Source organism: Helianthus annuus, chromosome 7, assembly GCF_002127325.2.
Source record: "Helianthus annuus cultivar XRQ/B chromosome 7, HanXRQr2.0-SUNRISE, whole genome shotgun sequence".
Taxonomy (NCBI): domain Eukaryota; kingdom Viridiplantae; phylum Streptophyta; class Magnoliopsida; order Asterales; family Asteraceae; genus Helianthus; species Helianthus annuus.
Genome location: NC_035439.2, coordinates 10,771,947 through 10,781,945, shown reverse-complemented (window position 1 = coordinate 10,781,945; position 9,999 = coordinate 10,771,947).

Genomic DNA, 9,999 nt, shown 5'->3' with positions numbered 1-9,999 from the left:
GAATGCCATAAGCGCGAAAGACGATCCAAATTGCGCGACGAATGGATTTTTCTCATGCCATACACTAAGGCATAATATAAGGATGCTTACATAAATTTTTGGATGTCCGGATGTATTCAGAATGTAAGTTATGCGCGAAAGTGCAAACTTGTGCACTTTTTGACACTTTTAGCCCCTGAATGATCCAAAAGTTTGTTTTAGCATACCAAACCCCTCAAAGCCTATTCCTAAGCTATGTAAAGGATATTTATGGTATGTCTAACTTATGGACATGTTCCGGAATGTTCATTACAGTTCAAATTGGCATACTTTCACAGTTTGTCAAGTTTAGTCCCTGTAAGCGAATTAACTTGTTTTTGCCGTACCAAAGCCTTCAAAACTTATTTTTAAGTTATGTAAAGGTTATTTGAGGTATGTTGAGTATATGTCACTGTTCCGGAGTATTTGTCGCATTAAACTGAGTACGTTTACGCACCAGTTTGCGTATAATTCCAAAGAAAGCGATGTAGAGCTTGAAATCGAACAAGAGTTGATATGTGCAAACGATACACATATTTATACAAATCCAAAGTATGAAATACAATATTTCATTGGTTTGGCGTTTGTTTGATGGTTGAAGTGACACAGGTGTCACATTTTCTGTTGAAGAGCTTTGGTTGTGATGTAGGAAAGGTGAGAGCAGTGGTGGATGGTTGACTAATAGTGGTTGAAACAACTGGTGTCTCAACTGCTGTTGTCATTACAACTAATGATTTATCAGCAGATGTCTTCTGCTTTTGAGCAGGGGTTGTGATGGCAGGGGTTTGAATGGTGATGAGTGATTGACTAACAGCAGTTAAAACAACTGGTGTTTCGACCACTGTTGCCATTACAACAGATGTTGTAACATCTGTTGTCTTCTGCTTTTTGGCAGGAGGTGATGATGGGGTGGCAGGTTTTGATGGTGATGATGGTTTTGGTGCTGTAGACACGGATGGTGGTGGAGCAGTAGTTGTGGTGGTGTGTGGTGATGTGGTGTGTGTTGATACTGCAGTTTTAGTTTGGCTATTTTCTGGCTCATCATATATACCATCATCAATTCCCTTTTTCTTCCACTTGATCTTCTCCCCCTTTTTGGCATTATCTGAGAAGGGTTCATTCTTGAAGAGGATAGTGGAGGGAACCTTTCCAGAGGCACTTTGAATGTGAGCCTTTATAGCTTTAATATCTGCCTGAGTATCCTTGAATCTTGATTCCACCATATTTGTCAGCTTTTGAACATGTATAGAATGCTGCTGATCTGCCATCTGCCTTTGTCTTTCCAGCAGTGGTTGGAATAAGTTCCATAGCTCATTTGCAGCAGGTTCCTGTTGAGCAGGTGCTTGAGCAGGAGGAGCAGTAGATTGGGCTTTCTAAGCTTTTAACAGCTGCTGCACCATCTCTTTTATTTCAGCAACTGAGGTTTCAAGGTTTTCGACCCTGCCCGTCAATTCCTGGTATTTTGAATCATCACCTGAGTTAACAGGATCATCTGAATCCCCACCAGCAGTGGTTTTACCAATGGATGACTTAGGAACAGAGTCCCAAAAAATCAGCCATTGATGCCCCTTGTTCTTGGTACTGGGGACTTCTTTCTTCAGCACTTGATAACCTTTTGATGTTGCCAGTAGTTAAAACAATCTCACTGGTGGTTCTCAGTGGTGCTATTGAAGAAATTGCCTTCAAGGGAGTCTTATGAATTTAACCACTGTCCAAATGTAAACCAATGGGTTCAACATTTGTAGTGGCTGCTCCACTTGAACTACTGACAGGAATTACTTGTAATTCCTGCAGTGTAACCTCCTCAGTTGTTGCTGGGATAATAGAGGTATCAACATCAGACCCACTCACTTGTGGGAGTATACTCCCAGTGATAGGTGTTTGAGAGGAACTGGTTTGTGTCTGAGTAATATCAACTGTATGCAACAAAGGTATCATTGATTGTGGTAATATGGAGGGTGAGGGTGAAGGTGTTGAAAGAGACATGTCCTTGGGATTAGGACTGTGGAAGATGGATCCGAGTGGGTCCAGAGCTTCATATTGTGGGGTCCCTGTGTTTACAACCTGATCCTTTTGTGAGAATGCAGGAGGAGTTTTAGGCAAGGGTTGAGATCTTTCTTCCATCTGCTGTGAGGAAGTAGCAGCAGTGATTATTGGTGACTTTTATGTTGTCACTGGCATTGACTCTGGGATCTCATCTTCCAGAGTTGCCTTTGGTTTGGGTTTGGTGGGCTTTCTGGTAGTTTTCTTTTTGGTTCTTTTTGTGGTGGCAGGTGTGTGTTTCAAAACAGTGGGTGTGCTTCTTTGATCACCTGGAGCAGTGGGCTCAGCAGCAGATACCTGAGGAGCAGTGTCATCTGCTAAATTCTGCTCAGGCACCTCTGCTTTTGTTTTTATTGGTGCTAACATTCTAGAGAATGTTTCAGGTGTTAAACAGTTTATTTTAAAAGAAGCACCTTGTTTGGGCAATTCTGCATCTTCCTTTACAAATTTTTGTTCAAAATAGTAGCTTAGAAATCGTGGAAAGAGCAGAAATGCTTTATTATCAACGTTTTTTACCAAATCATCAAATATTTCCTGGGAGTAATTAAAGTTTTTATTGTTTAAAATTGCATACCCCAGGCATTGAATTTTTGTTGGTATTTCATTAAAAGACGTTGTTTTATTAGAAACACACATTAACAGTGTGTGAAATAAAAATCTGGGTGCAGAAGGAAAATAACCTTTTTGTAAGGTATCCCTTTTCGGTTGCTCTGCATAGCCCCTGTTTATGAAATCATTTTTCAACTCGTCTTTAGAAAATGAGGTTTTCCCTTTCAAATCATCGAGTTTAAAGAATTCAGAAATAGATTGTGGAGAGATTTGAACCTTCTTACCCTGTATCAAGGAGTTGATGGCTGTGATGATGTCTCCTTGTTTTTCAAGGGTGGCATTTTTCCAGAACTCTCTCTAGGTTTGAAGATAAATGGGAGCTTCTGCTGTTATCAAAGTTTTGTACTTTGATGCAGATAAGATGTCGATGATGGAGTCGAAGGTGTTGTCAGTTGTGGGTTTTGTGAGTATACCCACATAGTTGTGAGGAGATTTGTAGCGAATCTCTGTGGTTTCAGCGGCCATTTGAGTGGCGTCTGTTGTGGTGGAGGAAGAAGATGGTTTTGATTTTGACTTTGATTTTGGTTTCGTCATTTTTTTATGAAGAAGATCGAAGAAATTTTTGGAGGTATGAGAGGGAAACTGCTTTGTGAAGAGAATGTTTGGAATTCAATTCGACAGTGAAATCCTGTTTGGGTTTAATCAGGGTTTTATTTAGGGAAAAATGTGAATGCTGATGTGGCAGCGGTTATAATGATCTGACGGCTAAAAGCTGACCACGTGCCAACCCCTGATGAAAGAGTAAATAATGGAGGACAGTTGTTTTGGGGGCCACTGATGAAGCAAATATCAGTGGTTACAACGATAATAAATGAAGCAGTGGGTGATTTTTACCATCAGTGGATGCTTTTACTGCATCAGTGGAAAGCATATCAGTGGATACAGCATTGATTTTGAACATCAGTGCTTATCAGAGAAAAATGAGAACAGGGGTTGACTTTCAGCAGAGGACAGAAATTAGAGAGCAGATGTTGAGGCACGTCAGCTGTTAAGGGAGAACAGTGGTAGAAAAATGAGGACCATTTGTACAACAACTGTTAGTGCAGCACTGTTTTAACTATTGACAAATAATTTTACCATCTGCTTGATCAGATGTGGGTATTGATTTTGTCTTGTATAAACACAATATCAGGTCCAACATCTGTTTAGTTTCAGAAATGCTATACTCAACAAAATACATTTTAGATGTAAATTATCAAGTTTAAATTGCCAGTAGTTATCTCAGAAATCTCTGTTCAAGGTTTTGCCACATGTTCAGTATCTCTGACAGTGGTTTAGCATCCCAGAGATGAAGACTTTTCTACTAAGGCTACTCATTTTATGTCTAATTATTTGAATTAGAACATGAGTATCTTAGTATTTCAAAATCATTTTACAATCAAATTTTGATTAGTGATAAACTTAACTTGAGCTTGACATGACCTTGACATGTGTATCATTTCCTTTTGATTGGTTTTAGGAATAGTAATTTCTCACAAAAATAAGGAAATTACATCGTGACCAGAGATGAACGTTTTACTATCAAAAATGAGTAAAGGTCCAAAATATATTACTCAAAGAAAATGAAGTAATATATCTGGTTTTATTAGAGAAAAACACCTTAAGAAATAGTTAAAGGATGTTTTGAAAATAACATCAAAAGGATCTGACAGCTTTTCAAGCATGAACATGATCATATCATTCTCAAGTTATTTTGACCATTGTTTAAGGTCATTTTCTTGACAATTGATTGTAAATTCTTCTTTTAAGGACAATTACTGGAGATGCCATTGTTACTTGAATGATTCCTATATTTGATGAAAGCACACAGTTGCATTATGACCACTGTTTACCCAACTTTTGACCTCATAAGTGTTTTATGCTTATACTCTTTTTCTTTTGGCTTCAAGAGCTATGAGATAAGCACACTTTTGACTTTTGTTCATTTTCTTCTTCCCATTTTACCCTTCCCATTCATAAGTAATAAATTACTTACTGGGAGGGGCTTTTTTTTTTTTTTTTTATGAAAGAATCCTCAATCCAAAATCATTTTCACAAATTCATAACAACAGTTGAAATCAATTTTGAATGAAGATAAACATATCATAGTTACCAGATAAGTTTCCAGATCTGGGGACTATGAGTGATTTATGCATGATATCACTAGTTGTTTGAGATTTGTGAATTTTATGACATCTTGGTTGTTTTACAGAGTGTCTGATGCATCATTTTGAACATGATTTCTCATTGCTCTGTTTTCCAACTAAATACAAACAACCTTAGTATCAATGACTTTTGAGCTGAACTGTTATGTCAAATTGATTGTTAGATCGAATTTGACTGTCCAAGCTCTGATACCAATTGTTAGGATCGCAGGCTGTCATGATTATGCTTGTTTGTAAGATTTTAACAGATCAATGGAGATAAAACAATGTAAAGTGCAGCGGAAATGAATACAAACTTTGTAAACATAATCAAAGAAGAGAATAGTTTAATAAACACATGCTTTCTAATTAAGCTGAATGATTACAATGAATATCAAGAGATTACAAGCATGCTTACATAACTAAACTCCCCCTCAGCCTGATGCCCCAAGGTTGGTTGCACAAGATGAAAGGATTGAATTGAGGAGAAGAACTCACTCAAAACGATCAAGTGTAACAGTACAGAGTACTGTTACATTTATAGACAATCCAATCCTCTGAAGCATCTCAGCTGACGTCACCATGAAAGTGACATCTAACAACCTAACAAACTCTATCTACTGATCTATACAACTACTGCTTTGCTAACTACTGATATTGCATTACATTACATAGAACAAACATAAAACTGCTGCTGCATCATTCTACTGCTGTGAACCCAGCAGTACTTGTCATGATCAGCAGTGCTTGACTCAAGGCAGCAGATTGAACAGCAGGGCTTTTAGTCTTCATCAGTCATTGTGTTGATCAGCAGTTGTAGGTCAGCAGATGTTGATAGAGGCAGTACTTTGGAGCATATCAGATGTTTGAGCCACAGTCAAGGGGAAAGCAAGGTGTAAACTGCTGCTTATTGTGAGTCCACTGATGTGATCCGGTTTTGGCTTTCATTATATGTTCCTCTGGTAGGGTTCAATCCCAACAATATTATATATGATAATAGTAACACATGACAATCCCTCCTTCAATCTTACAATTTTACTTCTATTTTATTTAAAACTCATCATTATCCTTGTTCTTAATATTATTTATTATAGATTCTCTCAATTTAAATTTTAGTATATATATATCAATTAAATTTTACCTTTGAAAGTTTGGTCAAACATACTAATATTATAAAATAACAATCATGCATATTATAAATAAATTATTATAACAAAGACGTTATATATAATATATTAATATTATAATTTTAACTTTTAACACCTTCACACAACTCTTATAAACAAAGTAAACGATTGAATTTATCACACGGAAAATTTTAATAATATTTAAATTTATAAAATAATTGATATACTCATCAACAATATACATATTTAACTACGTGAAAGGATTATAATAGTATCACATTTAGTGTTTACATTTATTAATGGTGTTACACATTTTTATAAGAATATAGTTTGTATTTCCTCAACCCCATGTGATAAAATTCATGAATTATGAATTTATAAGATTATAATATTATTACATTCTGTCACACCCCGACCGCGTTAAAACAACATAACCGCGGTGAAAATGTCGGGGAGTGGAGTAACAGAATCATTGTTTCATAACACATGGATTGAAGTTTCGTTTTATTTAAATATTAAGTGTTTAACATTGTCTTCAAATAGAAGAAACAAGTTTAACATATTTTCTAACATTATATTAACTCACTAAGGCCTCGTCCGATCCTATGTGAGCATGTATCCTAGTCATCATCAACATCATCAAACACCACCTAAAACATATGTGAAAATAAAGTCAGCAAAGAAATGTCGGCGAGCACATAGGTTTTGTAAGGATGTCAGATTCATGGTTTGTATAATGTTGCAATACCTCGTACGACTACAAGAGTCGATAATTGAAACCTTTTATTGAAAAGTGTTTGGTATTGCAAAATGATTTATCCAACTTAAAACAAGTTAGTTATAGTTTATAAAACTCCGTTGCCATGAATCTTGACTAAAACATTTGTCTTTGTAAACCGAATTGTAAATCGTTCTTGTAATAAAACTCGTATGGTTTATATCCTTTAGTAAACATCGTTGCGAGACGTTGTTTGTTCGTCCCAGTGAACTAAATAACGCCACATAATATAATATGATAAAAGCACTTATATATAAGAAGTACCATCGGCGAATCTACCATGCTTTTATCACATTATACTCGTCCCGTTACTTAATCACATACCAGAAACCAATCGTTCAATTGTACTTGTTCTCAATTGTTCGTGTTTTTAAAACCAATTGTTCAATTCGTTCATATCGTTCAAAATCTTTCATGTTTTAATTGTGAAAACTAACTTTTGGTCGTTCTCGTTTGAGTACATTCAAACCTGTGTGACTCGTCCATCGTTCAACTCGTATGAACAAACCACCAATGGGAAAGTTAACATTCATCAGGTTCTGTCGTTACCCACATTACCCCCATACATAACCATGGCGATAGTCCGATAACGGGATTTGTCAGATCCTATGGTACCAAAACATACTACTGGTCGGCTTGATGATTGTTAATGAATGTCATTCGTTATGTATTAACATACCAACAACTTCATTCACATTATTGAAATCGTTGTGTTTAATATAAACCATAGTATTCGTTTTTTAAACGTCGAAATCGTTAAGCACATATGAATCACCCTAAAACAATTGAAAGTAGTAAAATAGGGGAACTATGTACTCACTTGAGATTGCAAGGTATCCTCGATTTAGTGAACTAACAATGCTCGGGCAATCAAGGAATCAAGTGGCACCTAGTATCGGATCGCTATGTTAAAAAAATCGACACCTAAATCAGAAGATCGGGTAGAATGAGGTCTCATAAACCAAATGAGTATTGGAACTCATGTGATATGGTTTAACAAAGCCTACATCTGATTCAGATCCTATCCTAAGTGCTTACGACCTGTTATGACCCGTTAAGGTAGTCTATGCTACTTTAACGCATCATTTGCGCAAAAGCGCAAACGAATAGCCTAACTAGTCCTATGACAAGTATTTATATGCCCTAACATGTTTAATAATATTGCATAATCAGTTTAAATGTCAAAAATTAAGTTACATATGCTTAAATTCAAATTATGCCTGAAAAGGGCATTTTGATCATTTTCCTAAGGCATATAAACTACCTATCATAACAACTAATTAAGCTCAATGACCATAATGTATAACCTCGAAACATTATTCCCTATACAACTGTGGTCACCAAATACTTTTGGCCGGATCCTAATGATCGACCAAACGGGTCGGGTTCGAAAGTCTAAGCGGTTTTTTAGACCGCTTGACTTACGACCCTATACAAGCACTAAACTAAAAGTGATGAGTTAAACATGTTTAACTAAGTTAGAAAACTGATTTGATATCAAAACAAAGTGTTTTGATACCCAAATATAGTTTGGTCGCAAAATGCACACAATCGTGCATTTTGACCGAAACTTTGACTCGTCACTTTGACTAATCAACGTGGTAATCAGTAGGTATAGTCACAAAGCACTATAACCATCGTGATTACGCTCACATTGCAAAGTTCAAACGAACTTTGTCTTGACCAAATCATGGTCAAAGCAGAAAGTCAAACACTGTTTGACTTTCTTGCTTAAAATATATAAACAAGAGATGAAGAACACTTACAAGTGTTCAAGGCTGAATAAGAAGACACAGATTACTTCAAGTAGGATGCCTTCAACAATGTGAGAGCTTCCAATCAGAGATTGAGTGAAAGAAACTTGAATGAGCAAAGAATGGAGCAAATGGAGTGGGTATTTATAGGAAATAAAGCTCCATTTGATCATTGCCACGTGTTTTTGCTTGGATCAAAGCATGATCTTGACCCTACAAATGTTATAATCTGATTAGGGGGCTTGATGAGTACACAAACCAGCCCATAGGTTGCTAAAACAATGGTTGAAAACAATGACAATAGGCTGTTTTGAAGGATACATTAAATCTGCCAGACCCAGCTCTCGCGGGCCGTGAAGGAAACAACAAAGTCTTTCGCTGGCCGCCAGGGATCCCAGACCAGAACTTTTCAAAAACTGTCAAAACTGGTCCATGCAGCTCCAAAACTTGTTTTTCGACGCATTTAACCCCCGTTAACCCAATTTCAAGGCTCCACAAGGATGCTAAAACATAGGGGACTTAAAATATGCTTGAAAATATCAGGGATGTTGGTTCGTTTGATCGTACGCTCACGTTATTCGGTTAGTTACGACGAAACGCGAACGGACGCGAAAACGATCCAAATTACGCGACGAATGGTATTTTTGCGTTCCAATCACTAAATACAATATTTTAATGATTACAAAAATTTTTGGATGTTCGGATATGGTCAAAACGTAAGATATGCGTGTAAATGCAAGCTTATGCAGTTTTTGAGGCTTTTAGTCCCTATCGATCAAATAAGCGTATTTTCCGCATACTGGACCCTCCAAAGCTTATTCCTAAGCTATGTAAAGGATATTATGGTATTTTTAGCTTATGATCTTATTCCGGAGTGTACGTTACTCTAAAAATCGGCAGACTTTCGAAGTTTGTCGCGAATAGTCCTTATTTCTAAGTTATGTAAAGGTTATTTAAGGTATGTTAAGCTTATGTCACTATTCCGGATTGTTTGTCGTGTTAAACTGATTACGTTTACGTAACAGTTTGTGTATAACTTTTCAGAAAGCGATTTAAAGCTTGAAATCGAACTAGAATCAAAACGTAAAATTGTCAAACACAAATACAAAAATATTGAGACCAAAACACATACGTTGTTTTACATCATACATTGTTTATAGAGCACAAATGTCACAGTCACCCCTACTTTAGGAAATTTCGTCCCGAAGTTTTAACTACAGGAAACTTGTGAAAACAAATGTGTATATTTCGCCTTCATTTGGTCCTCACGTTCCCAAGTAAACTATAGGCCATGTTTAGACTCCCAGCGAACCTTGACTAATCGTATTCGTCTGTTCTTCAGTCGCTTGACTTCACGGTCCATTATCTCCATAGGTTTCTCGACAAAGTGCATTGTGTCATCAACTTGGATTTCGTCGTGTGGAATGTGAAGATTAGTATCGGCTAAACACTTTCGTAAATTGGACACGTGGAAAGTTGGGTGAATATTCCCAAGTTCTGGAGGTAGCTCAAGTCGATAAGCAACCTTTCCGATTCTTTTAACAATC